The sequence below is a fragment of the Schistocerca gregaria genome, chromosome 6 (assembly GCF_023897955.1).
Source record: "Schistocerca gregaria isolate iqSchGreg1 chromosome 6, iqSchGreg1.2, whole genome shotgun sequence".
NCBI lineage: Eukaryota > Metazoa > Arthropoda > Insecta > Orthoptera > Acrididae > Schistocerca > Schistocerca gregaria.
Genome location: NC_064925.1, coordinates 367,833,661 through 367,851,128, shown reverse-complemented (window position 1 = coordinate 367,851,128; position 17,468 = coordinate 367,833,661).

The window sequence follows — 17,468 nt, the reverse complement described above, 5'->3', positions numbered from 1 at the left end:
CTCTGATCATTTGGGCAGGCATTGTTTCTGATGTCTTGATTGGGCCCCATGTTCTTCCACCTACGCTCAATGGAGCACGTTATCATGATTTCATACGGGATACTCAACCTGTGCTGCTAGAACATGTGCCTTTACAAGTACGACACAACATGTGGTTCACGCACGATGGAGCTCTTGCACATTTCAGTCGAAGTGTTCGTACGCTTTTCAACAACCGACTCGGTGACCGATATATTGGTAGAGGCGGACCAATTCCATGGCCTCCACGCTCTCCTGACCTCAACCCTCTTGACTTTCACTTATGGGGACATTTGAAAGCTCTTGTCTACGCAACCCCGGTACCAAATGTAGAGGCTCTTCGTGCTCGTATTGTGGACGGCTGTGATACAATACGGCATTCTCCAGGGCTGCATCAGCGCATCAGCGATTCCATGCGACGGAGGGTGGATGCATTTATCCTCGCTAACGTAGGACATTTTGAACATTTCCTGTAACAAAGTGTTTGAAGTCACGCTGGTACGTTCTGTTGCTGTGTGTTTCCATTCCATGATTAATGTGATTTGAAGAGAAGTAATGAAATGAGCTCTAACATGGAAAGTAAGCGTTTCCGGACACATGTCCACATAACATATTTTCTTTCTTTGTGTGTGAGAAATGTTTCCTGAAAGTTTGGCTGTACCTTTTGTAACACCCTGTATATGTATGGAGCTATACATCAGCATACTCTGATAGGAACCTATCTAATGTAAAGTCTGGACCGGAAGAATTTCTTTTACTAAGTGCGTCGAGAATATCTATTTCTAAGTTGGACATGTTGGCAGCTGTTCTTGATTCGAATTCTTCGGTGAAGGAATTTCGGAAAGCTGTATTTAGTAACGATTCCTTCCGCTAGTTTCATGCGATTTTTTATAACCACCCACACCAACGCTCAACAAAATATGAGTCTTCCTCTTCTTTTAAAAGAGCACATAGGTCGCTCTGAAATCCGGTAGGTGCTGTAGAATCGGCACCAGGTGATCTTGTGACCATCCACAGTCACCATACTAGGTCTTATCAGTGCAGTTGCGTGTATGTGCCAGTGGGTTATACAGAATCAGTACAGTAAGATTGGTCGACATGGAGATGTGAGGGAATGACGCAAAGCAGCAATCGTGTTTGGTCATGCCCGTGGCCACCCTATGAATGAAGCTGTCAGATTTGTTGGTGCATCAGCGCGGACTGTCGAACTTGTCATGTAACAAGGCGTAGGGACAGTGCAAGGAATATGATTGTAACAGACGGGGACAAAGTCGAGAGTCGTGCCATGTGAACAACTATCGGTTTCCAATCCAACAGTAAGTGCCGTTATCGGTGCATGCAGATCCATCTCTGAGCAAACACTGCGAATGGAAATCCGTGCAATTCACACTTGGATATCTCTAAAAAGACCATTGCTCACAGCGGCCTTAGAGCTGCAAGTTCTTAGGCTGGTCAAATAATATGGAAAGTGGTTAGTAGCTGACTGGAGACGTCTAGTGTTGTCTCATGAGTTACGAGCTGAAAGATGTATGTTGATTCAGCAACCCTTCGTTTCGATTATATATTTGTGCATATTGATTACGGGAGGCTCTTTACTATGTTTTCCGAGCACTCTTTGGTCAATTTCTATAACCTCTTCCACATGGGAAGTATTTACACTGAGGTGACAAAAGTCATGCGATACTTCCTGATGTCGTGTCGGACCTCCTTTCGCTCAGAGTAGTACAGCAACTCGACGTAGCAATGGAGTCAACAAGTCGTTGGAAGTCCACTGCAGTAATATTCAGCCGTGCTTCCTCTATAGCCGTCCATGATGGCGAAAGTGTTGCCGGTGCAAGATTTTGTTCACTAACTGACCTCTCGATTGTGCCCAATAAATGTTCTATCACTCACTCGAATTGCCCAGAACGTTCCTCAAATTAATAGCGAACAGTTGCGGCCTAATGAATTGGCGCATTGTCATCCATAAAAATTTCGTCGTTATTTTTGAACATGAAGTTCATAGACGCCTGAAAATGAAGCAGCTGAACGTAACGATTTCCATTCAATGATCCTTGTAAACACAGCCCACACCAGTCGGAGCCATCATCAGTTTGCACAGTGCCTTGTTGACAATTTGGATCCATAGCTTGTGGGTGAGCGCCAGACTCGAACCCTAACATCAGCTCTTACCAGCTGAAACCGAGACGCATCTGACCAGGCTAGGGTCCAACCAATAAGGTCACGAGCCCAGGAAAGGCGCTGCAGGTAATGTGCTGTTAGCAAAAGGCACTCCTGTTATTCGTCTGCTGCTATAGCTCATTAACGTCAGATTTCGCCACACTGTCCGGACGATAAGTTCGTCTCACATTAACTTCTTCTGTTATTCCATGCAGTATTGATAATGAGAGTGCCTTCAATATTAGTTTCTAGGTTTTGGGGGAGCAAGCTATGTTTATTGAACTGATTTTGAGAAGCACGTGTTGGTCCTCTCTATGTATTCCGCTCAGAAATCCAAGGTAAGGTGTTACTGCTTTACTTTTTCTGATGGCTTGGCGTATATCTACTGGTAGCATGAGTGATGAGGTTTTCTGATAAACCATGTAGCAGAGCGATGAATAAGGTGACCTCAAAAAACAAGTATTGGGTTACGTAAGATATTTAACCCATGATCAGGAGTTAGTAAATCACTATTTTCATTCACCAAACGGATGGGAAATATTTATGTACTTTCTTAATATTACAGATTGCGAAATCGAGCCAAATGTAATGCATTAAGAGGGGCTGTAACGGAAAATGTAAACATTTGTTTAAAAAATCATTATAGCCCTATTTATTAATGTAAAAATCAGAAAATTTGCATGTGTAAAGCAAAAGAGATGTGTTTTAACGGAAAAAATATAATAAAATATGCAGGATTCATATTTTGCCAGGTATTTGAATTTTTAATTTTTTTATGGTCTCTTTTATAAAAAGCCCTAATTCAAATTGTAATTATGCAATTAATCTGAAAATTTTATTGTAGTGTCCTGAGAAGGCTATAAGACCACTGAACTACAATTATTAATTTATGGTGCAAAGTGTATCATTAAAAGTTTTAAATTTTGCACATCCAAAATTAATTTTTTTCTACATACAATCATCTAACAATCAGAATGTAATTAGAGGATCTCGTATTTTTAAGTTCCAGGCAGACAGCAACAAGTTGAGGAAAGTTGCTGAAAATTTCATAGCATTAGCGCATATAGGTTTTGACAAAAGGTTTCTAATAACGATAAAATGTAAAACAGAGAAAATGAGGTTCAAAGATTTTCTTCTCATACTTCTACATGTAATAAGCTTACCTCAATTTTAAAATCCTCCGTACTGATACTCCTCATCCTCCTAGTTTCTCTTCGCTACTCTTAGAATCTGCCTGGCCTGTATTTGCAGGTAAGACAGTGATCTGTTAGCTTTCTTGACACTGCTCTCATCGTTGGTGTGAAATGCTTCTGTTGTCAACACACTAGGATCTATACCAGTTCTCATCAACACTTCAATTTCTACCATTGTTTCTGTTATTGTAATATAAAACTGCATCATAGACAGCTATTTTGAGTACTTCAAGTCCATAGAATGTCCTTTTTGAGCATGTAGGCCAAATTAAATTATTGAGGCTTTCGTTTGCGTTTTGTGTCTTTCCGTGAAGACACTTCCTCAATAAATCAGGGTTTGCAAGAAACATTGAATGTGGGCTTAATTGAATTCGTAACAAGTTCTGGTAATGAGTGTTTATGTGAATACGTCTCATTTCCTTTGCTGAACTTACAGCCAGTTGTCTTTCAGACACAGATTGTGCATTGGTGTTTGGATATTCCTGCAGGTGCCAGGTTTGCCTCTTTTGATGTAACTAACCTATTTACTAATGTACCAGCTGAAGAAACAATAGACACAATCTTTGAAAACTTAATTAAACATAAAAAATTGTCAATTGCAGAAATATCAGAAGTCAAGCACATGGTGCTGCTAATATTGTCTCACAATCACTTTACATTTAATGGGAAAGTTTATGAACAGAATGAGGGTCTTGCCATGGGCAGTAGCATAGCAAGTTTTCTGTCAGACATATTTCTCAGTCATCTGGAAAGTAAGTTCATTAATGAAAACAATAGATTCAAAAGTAAAATAACATATTACTGGAGACATGTTGATGATACCTTGCTTCTGTTTGAGGGCACAAAAGATGACACCGAAGAAATACTAGCAGTATTCAATTCTTTCCACAAAAACATAAAATTCACAATAGAACTTGAGGACAAAAAACACAAATTTCCGGGATCTTAAAATCATCAACCAACACAAAAAAAAAAAAACAAGTTCAGCATACACAGAAAACATACATACACAGACATAGCACTGGACAACTCATCATGCCACACAGAAACATGCTCTCTTGATTTAGAAGAAAACACCCTCAAGAATGAGATAGCTACAATAAAGAGCATTGCCGTAAGTAATGGCTACACAGCCAAAACAATTGACAACTTAGACAGACAAATACACAAAAGCAAGACAACGAATGGTCACACTAAGAAAGAAGAGAAAATATTCGCCGTATCCCATACCTGGTCCCAAGATCACTAATATAGCTAACGTTTAAAAAAAAACAAATGTAACAGTTTATTTCTCAACTAATAATAAGTTAGAAAACTTACTCATCATCATCATCATCACCATTTAAGACTGATTATGCCTTTCAGCGTTCAGTCTGGAGCATAGCCCCCTTATAAAATTCCTCCATGATCACCTATTCAGTGCTAACATTGGTGCCTCTTCTGATGTTAAACCTATTACTTCAAAATCATTCTTAACCGAATCCAGGTACCTTCTCCTTGGTCTGCCCCGTCTCCTCCTACCCTCTACTGCTGAACCCATGAGTCTCTTGGGTAACCTTGCTTCTCCCATGCGTGTAACATGACCCCACCATCTAAGCCTGTTCACCCTGACTGCTACATCTATAGAGTTCATTCCCAGTTTTTCTTTGATTTCCTCATTGTGGACACCCTCCTGCCATTGTTCCCATTTACTAGTACCTGCAATCATCCTAGCTACTTTCATATCCGTAACCTCAACCTTGTTGATAAGGTAACCTGAATCCACCCAGTTTTCGCTCCCATACAACAGAGTTGGTCGAAAGATTGAGCGGTGCACAGACAGCTTGGTCTTGGTACTGACTTCCTTCTGAGCGCTCACTGAATTAGCGTTGCTACACCTCGCTTCCAGTTCTTTCACTGTGTTGCCATCCTGTGAGAATATGCATCCTAATTATTTGAAGCCGTTCACCAGTTCTAATTTTGTTCCTCTCAATCCGTTTATATTTCTTTCCCACTGATATTACTTTCGTTTTGGAGATGCTAATCTTCATACCATAGTCCTTACATTTCTGATCTAGCTCTGAAATATTACTTTGCAAACTTTCAACCGAATCTGCCATCACAACTAAGTCATCCGCATATGCAAGACTGCTTATTTTGTGTTCACATATCTTGATCTCACCCAGCCAGTCTATTGCTTTCAACATATGATCCATAAATAATATGAACAACAGTGGAGACATGTTGCAGCCTTGTCTTACCCCTGAAACTACTCTGAACCATGAACTCAATTTACCGTCAACTCTAACTGCTGCCTGACTATCCATGTAAAGGCCTTTAATTGCTTGCAGAAGTTTGCCTCCTATTCCATAATCTCGTAGAACAGACAATAACTTCCTCCTGGGAAGCATAGATACAATTCCCTGTTCCACTCGTAACACTTCTCCATTATTTGCTGTAAGCTAAAGATCTGATCCTGACAACCTCTAAGAGGCCTAAACCCACACTGATTTTCATCGAATTTGTCCTCAACTAATATTCGCACTTTCCTTTCAACAACACCTGAGAAGATTTTGCCCACAACGCTGATTAAAGAGATACCTCTATAGATGTTACAATCTTTTCTGTTTCCATGTTTAAAGATTGGTGTGATTACTGCTTTTGTCCAGTCTGATGGAACCTGTCCCGACTCCCACGCCATTTCAATTATCCTGTGTAGCCATTTAAGACCTGACATTCCACTGTATGCGATGAGTTCCGACTTAATTTCATCCACCCCAGCTGCTTTATGCACTGCAATCGACTGACCATTTTCTCTACTTCCTCAAATGTGATCCTATTTCCATCATCATTCCTATCCCATTCTACCTCGAAATCTGAAACATTGCTGATCGTACTTTCACCTACTTTGAGCAACTATTCAAAATATTCCCTCCATCTGCCCAAGACATCCACAGGATTCACCAGCAGTTTTCCTGAGCTGTCCAAAATACTTGTCATTTCCTTCTTACCTCCCTTTCGAAGACTGCTAATCACACTCCAGAATGGTTTTTTAGCAGCTTGACCCATAGTCTCCAACCTGTTTCCAAAGTCTTTCCAAGATTTATTCTTGAATGCTGCAATTATCTGTTTGGCTTTGTTTCTTTCATCAACAAAACTTTCTCTGTCTCCCTGAGTTCTAGTATGTAGCCCTTTTTGATACACCTTCTTTTTCCTTTTACAGGCTGCCTCGACTGTATCATTCCACCAAGCTGTTTGCTCCATCCTACTTTTACACACTACTGTTCCAATACATTCGTTAGCCACTTCTAGCACTGTGTCCCTGTACATTGTCCATTCCTTTTCCAATGACTGTAATTGACTACATTCAACTAACTGGTACCTTTCTGAGATCGCTGTTATGTACTTGATTTCCTTATCCTGAAGTTTCTCCACTCTTATCCTCCTACATATGGACCTGACCTCCTGCACTTTCGGCCTCACAATCCCAATTTCACTGCAGATTAAATAATGAAAGAATCCCCTGAATACACGTGTGTCCCTCACAGGCTTCCTGAATTCCAGATCTGTTATTATATAGTCAATGACAGATCTGGTTCCCCTGCCTTCCCAAGTATACCAGCGAACGTTCTTATGTTTAAAAAAGGAGTTTGTGATTACTAAGCCCATACTGGCACAGAAATCTAAGAGTTGTTTCCCGTTCCTGTTGGCCTCCATATCCTCTCCAAATTTACCCATAACCTTTTCATACTCTTCTGTTCGATTTCCAATCCTGGAATTAAAGTCACCTACGAGCAGAACACTGTCCTTGTCCTTTACTCTAACAACTACATCACTGAGTGCCTCATAAAAACTATCCACTTATCTTCATCTGTCCCTTCACAATGCGAATATACTGACACAGTCCTAATTTTCTTGCTAGACACTGTCAAATACATCCACATTAGTTGTCCGTTTACATACCATACTGCAAATACGCTGGGTTCCATTTCTTTCCTGATATAAAGTCCTACACCCCATTGTGCTATTCCTGCTTTGACTCCTGGCAGGTAGACCTTGTATTCTCCCATTTCCTCTTCTTTCTCACCCCTTACCCGAATGTCACTAACAGCTAAAACGTCCAGCCGCATCTTACTTGCAGCCTCTGCCAGCTCTACCTTCTTCCCAGAGTAGCCCCCATTGATATTAATAGCTCCCCATCTCATTGCCATTTGTTTGCCAAGTCGTGTCTTAGGAGTCCCTGGTTTGTCAGTTAGAGGTGGGACTCCGTCACCTCCAAAGGTCCGAGGCATTTTGCTCTGTTTGTTGACAGCATCATATTTAAAGTACCAGGGAAGCAGGTTGCTAGCCTTACTTGCCCCTTGGATTTTGTAGTCTTTGCCGTATGAGCACAAAGGTGACCATGGCTCAGAATATGTCCGAGATGCCCAACCTTATTCCAAAGTAACTGGTATCCCGACTGTCAGGACCACTTACTTGGCCACTCATACGTTGCCCGTGGTTCATGAACTAGGGCATGACTACAGGAACCAACACCATGAACTTACTCATCGATCACATAAAATCAAATACGCAAACATACAACAACAGTGGAGTCTACAAAGTATCATGCCCCATTTGTCCTGCCAACTATGTAGGAAAAACAGGCAGAATCTTCAAAACCAGTTTTCAAGAACGTGTAAATGCTTTCAGACTCAACCATTTTGAAAAATCAGTCATTGCACAACATATGCTGGAAACGAAACATGTAACCAACAATCCAGAAAACAATTTGATAGTATTACATAATGAAGCCAACGGTAAGACCATAAATCTGTTAGAACAACTAGAGATATATCTCCACAAAATCAAAAAACTAGAATTGATGTTAAATGAACAAACAGATTTCGCAAGCCAGAGCTATTTCAGTAATTTTAAAGGCCTATTCTAAAGTTATTTCCTGCATATCTTAGTTGTTTCCTGCATATACCAATTGTTTAATAGTTATATCATTAGCACTTTGAAAAATCCGTCTTTGGCCACACCATGTACAAAAACATCTGTGAAGTGTTTACAAACATGTGTATGCTAATGTGCCTCTTGAATGAAGTGATATGTACGAAAACGATGGAGAAAAACACGTATGCTGCTGCTAAAACGTTAAATCGCTTTTCTTGGATTATTTGGTAAGTTTACACTGTTCATCTATTCCACTATTTCGCACATATTTTCCGCGTTTGACTTATGAAATTCCTCACCTAACATCAAATCTTTTCGTAACGGGAATATCTATTTCACCTCATTCAAGAAAAAAAATGAAGCATGTATTAAGACGAATTACACCTGATGATGGATCCACGGGGTCCGAAATGCATCGTGTATTGAATAAAACACGAAAAGTTGTAATGAAGGCGATTTTTAATTTATACCTCGAAAGATATAGATGTCAGCCAAACATACAGATGTCAGCCAAAGATATCGAAAGAAAATAGCCTTCACGCTGACAAAAATTCCGCTGAAGCACTTTCCCAAATGTCGGAAAAGTTGGGAGTGGCCGCCATTGTAGAGTTAATTAGTTTAACAACTTAAAGGCCTTTCTAAAGCCGCTATCACAATAAAATTCAAACACAACATAGATTAAACTATGTAGATCAAGAAAATAATATTTTTGAAGAATCGATTTTTTGACCAAATCCGTTGCATCCCCTCTTAAGTGTAGCAGATGCTAGGTGTTATATCAATTTATGCGAGGTTTTTTTTGCAGTAATTATTCTAATAAACCGCAAGTTTATTTGAATTTTCCAATATCCATACATCGGTCAGACTAATGCTTCCACATGAAGCTTTTTCTGCAGTAATAATGAATAAGTATTTTGTGATTAACGTTAAAAGTGGGGTAATCGACGCTGCCGAGCGACAAAGCAGAGCATGCTAGGTTCTTCTCTTATTCTTTTTAAGTGGTGTGGTGATGTTAGTCACTGTGACTCTGATTTAATCTTTTTATTCTCGTAAGTAATGATAGGAACTGATTGTTACTAGCTTATTCAGGCTTGTTTTTAATCGAATGTCACCATAACATATTCAAAAAACTGATAGGCTGTACCTCCAGGCAATATACACTGACGAGCAAAACATGATGACCACGTGCTTACTGGTCCATCTTTCGAACCCAATACGTCGCCGGTTCTGCATATCATGGATTCAATCGTTTGTTAGCAGGTTTGTGTATGTATGTTGTACCAGATGTCCACGCACAAGACATGTAAACTTTGAAAACAGCAGGACGCTGATCCGTGCACGCGATGATGGCGCCTTGTAGAAACTTAAACGGGTTCTACTGAATTCACATCAAACGAATTTCGTAGCCAACAAATCTACGTGAGTACACTGTCATGCTCCTCATACCACTGTCTTTGAGACATGGACAATTACCCTGCTGGTAGATGATATCGCCGGTGAGGTAGACGTCAAGCATGAAAGGGTGCAGGTGGCCCAGCTGTCAACGTGTCTTCGATTACTACCACAGGTCCCATTTGATTATGTCTTCCATAGGATAATACTTTTCCCACCAGCCTGCGTTCTTTGCGCGGTGCATATTTCGAACTGTCGTTCGCTTGGATGACGGCGTTTGTGGAGACGACCACCGATCTGGTGTAGCAAAACTGTGATTCACCCGACGAGACGACACGTTTTCATTGATCCGCAGTCCAATCTGGACGATCCCACGACCACCGCAATCCTAATGGCGATGTAGTTGGGCCAGGATGTCAACACGTAGGGGTTGTCTGCTACAGAGCCCCATATACAACAGTGTACGATGAACACTGTGTTCCAAAACACTTGTGCGTGCACTGGCAATGTGCTCTTTCGGCAGAGATGCCACAGGTCACCACGTATCCTGCTTTACACGGCAAGCAAACCTGCAAATCCCACGTTCTTTGAAGAGTCGTGGACGTCCAACCACTCATCTTCCAGTAGCAGTTTCACTGCCATTCTACCACTTTCCATAGATGCTCAGTACAGTACCACTTGAACATTCGATTACATGCTCTGGGTAATAATAGTACCACCTTTGTCAAAGTGACCCAGGCCAGTATATTTCCCCATTTTGCGGTCCTACTTGCCCCTAGAATGATTCCCCATCCGTCTTTGATCCACTTATATACTTTCCTTAATATGTCACGTTCTCGCAATGCCACCAGGTGACATCCAACTTCACCGTCGGTAGTGGCTACAATGTTTTGGCTTATCAGTGTGAAACGTCCCCTTTGAACAATTGTACAAGACTGTGCTTAAACTGACACACAATAATTTAGCGCAACGGAATCTGACTTTCAAAAATCCCTACAAAAGAATGGCTCTGACTAACATTAACCTATAGCTTTCACAAATCACTTACCTCACCAAAAATCTTCGTTACTCGAACTACTGCAATACAGCGAGCGCCACTACTGCCAGCTAAATAAAAGATTCAAACTACAGAAGGCACTAACTACTGATAGGCATAGTTAGCAAATGAAAGATTTTAATAGAGAACAAACAATGTATTTACCTTAATAGTCATAATATATATTGCAGTTCATGACATCCACTCTTACAAATGTACTGTTTCTGATGGACACACTTCCAGATTATCCATTCTCAAAAATCCGCCATCTCACTTCCCCACATCCACCAATGCTGGCGGCTCACCTCCAACTGCACAACGCTACGCGCTGTTAACAGCCAACTGCCCAACACTACAATGGCCAGCAACAATGCAAACCAGCCACAGACTGCACACAGCACAGACAGTGATTTTCATACATGGCGTTAGCAATATAAAAACCTAAACAGCCTACTTACAAGTGTATGTATTGGTGTCTGTCCTACTGTGCTTGAATTTAGTCGGACGCTCGTATATCGATAAAGATATTTGGTTGTAGCAGACGCCATAGAGAATTTACCTCTTTTCAAAAAATGTAAGGTGTCAGTTGTGTGGAGGGGCCAATATTAACTTAGAACGTGTGGGAAGTGTAGTTCAAGCGGTCGCTGCATTGGAGGGGTTTTCCACACAGTGCCTTAGGCCCACTCTTCATCGTTACAACTGACATGCACGAGAATACACTGAAGTGACAGAAGTCTTGGGATAGTGATATACACATATACAGGTGGCGGTATAAAAAAGCATTTCATTGGCGGAGCTGTCACTTGTACTCAGGTGATTCATGTGAAATGGTTTCCTCCGACGTGATTATGACCTCACGACGGGAATTAACAGACTTTGAACACGGAATGGTAGTTGGAGCTAAATGCATGGGACATTCCAGATCGGAAATCGGTAGGAAACTTAACGTTCAGAGTTCCAAAGTGTGAAGTGCGTGTCGAGAATACCAAATTTGAATTATCTCTCATCATGGACAACCCAGTGACCTATGGCCTTGACTTAATGGCCGAGAGCAGCGGCGTTTGCGAAGAGATGTCACTGCTAACAGACAAGCAATAGTGCGTGAAATAACCGCAGAAAACATTTTGGAACGTACAACGAACACATCCGTTAGGGCAGTGCGGTGAAATGTGGCGTTCATGGCTTATGGCAGCAGACGACCAATGCTACTTTGCAAACAGCACGACAACCCCCCCCCCCCCCCCCCCCTCTCCTGGGCTCGTGACCATATCGGCTGGACCCTAAGCGACTGGAAAACAGCGGCATGGTGGGATCAGTCCAAGTTCAGTTGGTAAGAGCTGATAGTAGGATTCGAGTGTGGTGCAGGCCCCACGAAGCCATGGACCCAAGTTGTCAACAGGGCACTCCGCAAACTGGTGATGGCTCCATAATGGTGTGGGTTGTATTACATGGAATGAACTGGAAGCTCTGCTCGAACTGCATGGATCGTTCACTGGAAATGATTATGTTGGGTTTCTTTGCAAGCACTGAAAATCGCGAGCTCTCTTCTTATCTCGTGTTTTCTACTGAAAATCTAATGCTTGTACTCTTGTTAACTTTACTATTACAGAGATAGCCTAAACTTTTTTTTATATATTGGTCCTGTGCGCAACAAATAACTTACTTCGTCTTTCTGCTGCCACTGCTTGATCTGCAGCATTCCATTATTTAACAAAAACATTAAAAAACCTATTATTGATGATGAGTGCAATGCATGTTCTGTATGGCGGCTCCTGCTGTTGCTGCTGCTGCTGCTTACTACAACTACATATAATTCAAGAGAAAGGGTTTGCTCAAGTCTAAACTTGATAAATGATAACTCAAACAAGTAACTCCTTTTTGTAAAAACTATATTCTGAAAGTGATTCTTTCTCATTCAATTAACAAAACGCCAGAAGTTCTTTGAACAATCGCTTCCTACGTAAATCTGCCTGCGGTGGGATTACATTAAATCAAACTCTTGAGACAGACTGAAATACTTCTCAATTAAATACATAGGGAAAGAATTCACTGACAATTACAAAAGAAATCAATTACAAAAATCAATACTTAATCTATTGCCTAACAATGGTTTCCCTTAAGAATTCAACTCCTATCATTATCAAAATTACCGTCTGCTGCTACGCACATACACAAACCCTTTTCTTTAAATTAATAAGCGCGCTGAAAATTATAAAAAATATCAACTCACTACCAAACCCTGTGTCGCTGCTGTCGGACACGGCAGTACGGCAGCTCGGAGACGACCCCTCGCCCAACACACGTGCGCACCACAGCAGGCGGGCTCCTACACTGGCTTCCAAAGTGCCACAACAATATCTTAGCACGACAACAATATCTTAGATTCCAGAGCTTGTGTATGCGCGCTGTAGCCAATCTTTAAATCCTAAAAGAGTATTGCCAACTGTCAGCATTCATAGACACATGTTCCAAACTTCAGCGGTATCACCATTTAAGTTAGGAAAGTTAGATTTGGTGCAATATTTCTGAGTGCACAAGTTACAGCCAGGTGCGTGCCTGTTGATGGTACGTTACTCTGACCAGCGGTTGCGAAGTAGAATGGAAGCCACAGGGCCGTCGAACCACTGAAAAGAGTAAACGCAGCAGTTCGCATGGTGCAAGTTACAGGCAGAAGGGGTCCACTGGCGCAACCTAGGTGTTATGAGTACGTGACTCAGAGCTGCGCGTTAGCAAAACGGAGGCACACAGCCATGTATAAATAGGTGCCGGTTATCTAACGAGGGGGGTTCAAGTATGGCAGCTCTCCTGGATGACGTGGCATGTCACACCACCGACTTCACGCAGCAGCAGATGGGGCGCCAGCATTCCAATCCACGGCAGGTCGCTGGTTCGACCCTCTGAGGCCAACGCAGGGTCCGTAGCCAGCCAGCAGAGGGCCACTTGACGACTCACTTCTGAGGGCAGTGTTGTTGGCTCCCAACAAACACACGCTGGATGTATCCCAAGGTGAGGGCCACAGAACTGACTTTCGGATCGCAGGCGCTTGTGTCGCCCGCGATCTTAACCACAAAGGCGAAGAAGCATGCAGTGGGCCACCCTGTGGCTCCCAGCGAGCAGCATTGAGGCAACGTGGATGAAGGTCAGCGCATCCTGACATCGTCACAATTCCGCGGCTGTACACGGCCGGCACGCTGCAGAACGTTGCACGGGTCGCTGAGGTAGCTCTTCTGTGCCAAGCTGTTTTGCAGACAGCGAAGTGGTGTCCTCGGCATTGCGGGACCCCGTGACATATACAGAGAAGAAGACAGCACTGTAGCTGGGAATAATAAAATACTTGAAGATCAAGGCCGAGTTTTAATACGGCGCATCCTGACAATTTTTATCCACGTCCAACATTCCTCCAACATATACCAACTTCAACATTTGGCACTGACAGCTACAAAACAACGATGTCATTTCACCGGACCAAAATTGTTCGTGATTGGCTTGAAGAACATTCTGGACAAATTGGGCGAATGATTTGGCCACCGAGATCTCCCAGCATGAATCCAGTCGAACATCCATTGGACATAGTCGAGAGATCAGATCGTGTGCAAGATCCTGCACCGTCAAGACTTTCGCAATTATGGACGGCTATAGAGGCAGCATGGCTCAGTATTTCTGCAGGAGACTTCCAGCGACTTGTTAAGTCCATGCCACGTCGAGTTGCCACAGTGAGCTAGTCAAAAAGATGTCCGAAATGATATTAGGAAGGATCCCCTGATTGATGTCACCTCAGTGAATTTATATCAACGTGTACTGTGACCAAATGTTGTCTTCTCTGCGCTATCTTTGAGGTGACAAGTGAGGGGATTCTCCTGTCTTTCAGTATGACAGCACCTGTGGACACATTGCCACACCCGTTCGTTCCCAGTTTGATGAAGATTCAGCCACCTTTATTGTACCTCGACTGGCGCGTTATATTGCCCACGTTAATCACATACAACACATCTGGGGCTATTCGGGACAGTGCATGAAGTGTGACAGTCTACATCCCTGTTCCAAGTGATCTAGTCACCAATGAGTGGTTTCAGCAGTGCATGTTTGGGGCGGCGTGTAAATTTTGTGGTTGGTTTGAAAAGTTTGATAGTCTTGAATGATTGTTTGGTGCCACAGCCTTTTACAAGGGCCTAAAAACTATATGTGCGAACAGCCACAAAGCGATGAGGAACGTGTTGTTCATAGTCTTCAGCCCACAAGTTCAATATTCACCTCGCCTAAACTTGAAGTAAAATGTTTCGATTCTTCAAGAATAATCCATAGGAGTCAGGAACCTTGACGACAAATACAAGTCTATCGTTTGCCTGGTGAATATATTCGTCTAAATTTTTACACCCACAAGTAATAGTTTGGAAAGTCATTAAAGCTTATCCTACCGTACATAGCACTCGACACAGTGCAGAGACGGTATTTAAACTTCGTCTTCATTTACGAAAAGTTAACTGCGGATTTAAAACTGTAGAATAATCTCGAACACTTGCTACGCGGTTTTCTATGACATAGCAGGTGACACAAAACACTGACAATGAAACACGGGATCTCCAGATAAATTCTAAATCCACAAAGTTCACTTTTATGTTCCTGCACAAGATAAGCGCGATATCTCATTCGATCGAAAAACGATCCTTTCAATCGTTGTTAACGCCATCCAAGACTTAAGCGGACTCGGTCACGGAAGGATGCACAGCACAGTCTGTAGCGTGGCGAAACATAACACATACGACTGACGGCGATCGAATAACCTCCCAGATGCAGACACCGCATTCTTTATACGTATATGCTCCCTGCAGAGACCTTTCCATGCACTCGCCCTAAAATCGCTTCCAGATTACGCAGCAGTACCGAAATAGAACCCTTTATGACTACAATATCATTTCTTTAGTTGTTAGTTAAAGAGTAATAATAATTCCAAAATTTTCTGTAAGGAAATCTGAACTTTATTTATGTTCCATAAATTTCTTAGCCCTATAACTCTTAAATTTACAACAGAATTTTTAAACGGAACCGGCGGTAGATTGTGGCCTCTGAGCTGATTCAGTTTAGGCCGGCCGGGATGGCCGAGCGGTTCTAGGCACTACAGTCTAGAACCGCGCGACCGCCATGTTCGCAGGTTAGAATCCTGCCTCGGACATGGATGTGTGTGATGCCCTTAGGTTACTTAGGTTTAACTAGTTCTAAGTCCTAGGGAACTGATGACCTTAGAGGTTCAGTCCCATAGCGCGCAGAACCATTTGATCCATTTTTTTGTTTCAGTTTATGTACTTTTTAAAAATTATAATGTGATCTTGAAACATGACTCAGCTTCATTTCTACGTATAATAAATATAGTGTTGTCGTCTTGGCTTTGTTTCTTAATTACAAAGACTAGTTAATGAACCTCATGTTACATGATTTAGGTAAGATACGTGGTTTTTTTTTCTTAATAATTCGAAAAGCAGATGAGGTAGCTTCATGAAAACTTCTATCACAAGTTTCTAGAAGTATAACTATCTAACTTTAACAATAAGCATTTTTAAACTTTCAAAAAAATGGAATAACTCAAATGTAAAAGAGGCAGCTACATGGAAACTTTTAGCATATGTTCTTACGGGAAATTACATCTAATTCCAGAAGCACAACTTTGTAGCTTGAAGATTACATGGCTCTTAAAAGTTCACAAAAGATGAATTTTTGAAGTAACTAACTAGTGAAGCATGCTGAAGTCCAGTGTTTAAGCTGTTTGTAGACTCAAATAGTCTGAGCAAATCTTGTACAATATTGAAAACTATTTTAGAATAAAAACAATATTGGTTGCGAAATGATTTATTGTCAATGACGAGTTTCACCCTTTTGCGACATCATCAGAGTATGTAAAACTAGCTGGATAGCAGTATAAAATGGAAAATGGATGCAACAGTAGCTGGATATGTAATTCATCCGTCATGTTGCTGTTGTTGTGGTCTACAGTCCAGAGACTGGTTTGATGCAGCTCTCCATGCTACTCTATCCTGAGCAAGCTTCTTCATCTCTCAGTACCTACTGCAACCTACATCGTTCTGAATCTGTTTAGTGTATTCATCTCTTGGTCTCCCTCTACGATTTTTACCCTCAGCACTGCCCTCCAATACTAAGTTCGTGATCCCTTGATGCCTCAGAGTATGTCCTACCAACCGATCCCTTCTTCTAGTCAAGTTGTGCCTCGAATTTTTCTCCCCAATTCTATTCAATACCTCCTCATTAGTTGTATGATTTACACATCTAACCTTCAGCATTTTTCTGTAGCAGCACATTACGAAGGCTTCTATCCTCGTTTTGTCTATACTATTTATCTTCCACGTTTCACTTCCATACATGGCTACACTCCATACAAATACTTTCAGAAACGATTTCCTGCAACTTAAATCAATACTCGATGTTAACAAACTTCTCTTCTTCAGAAACGCTTTCCTTGCCATTGCCAGTCTACATTTTATATCCTCTCTACTTCGACCATCGTCACTTATTTTGGTCCCCAAATAGCAAAACCCCTTTACTACTGTAAGTGTCTCATTTCCTAATCTAATTCCCTCAGCATCACCCGATTATATTCGACTACATTCAATTATCCTCGTTTTGCTTTTGTTGATTTTGATCTTATATCCTCCTTTCAAGACACTGTCCATTCCGTTCAGCTGCTCTTCCACGTCCTTTGCTGTCTCTGACAGAATTACAATGTCATCTGCAAAACTGAAAGT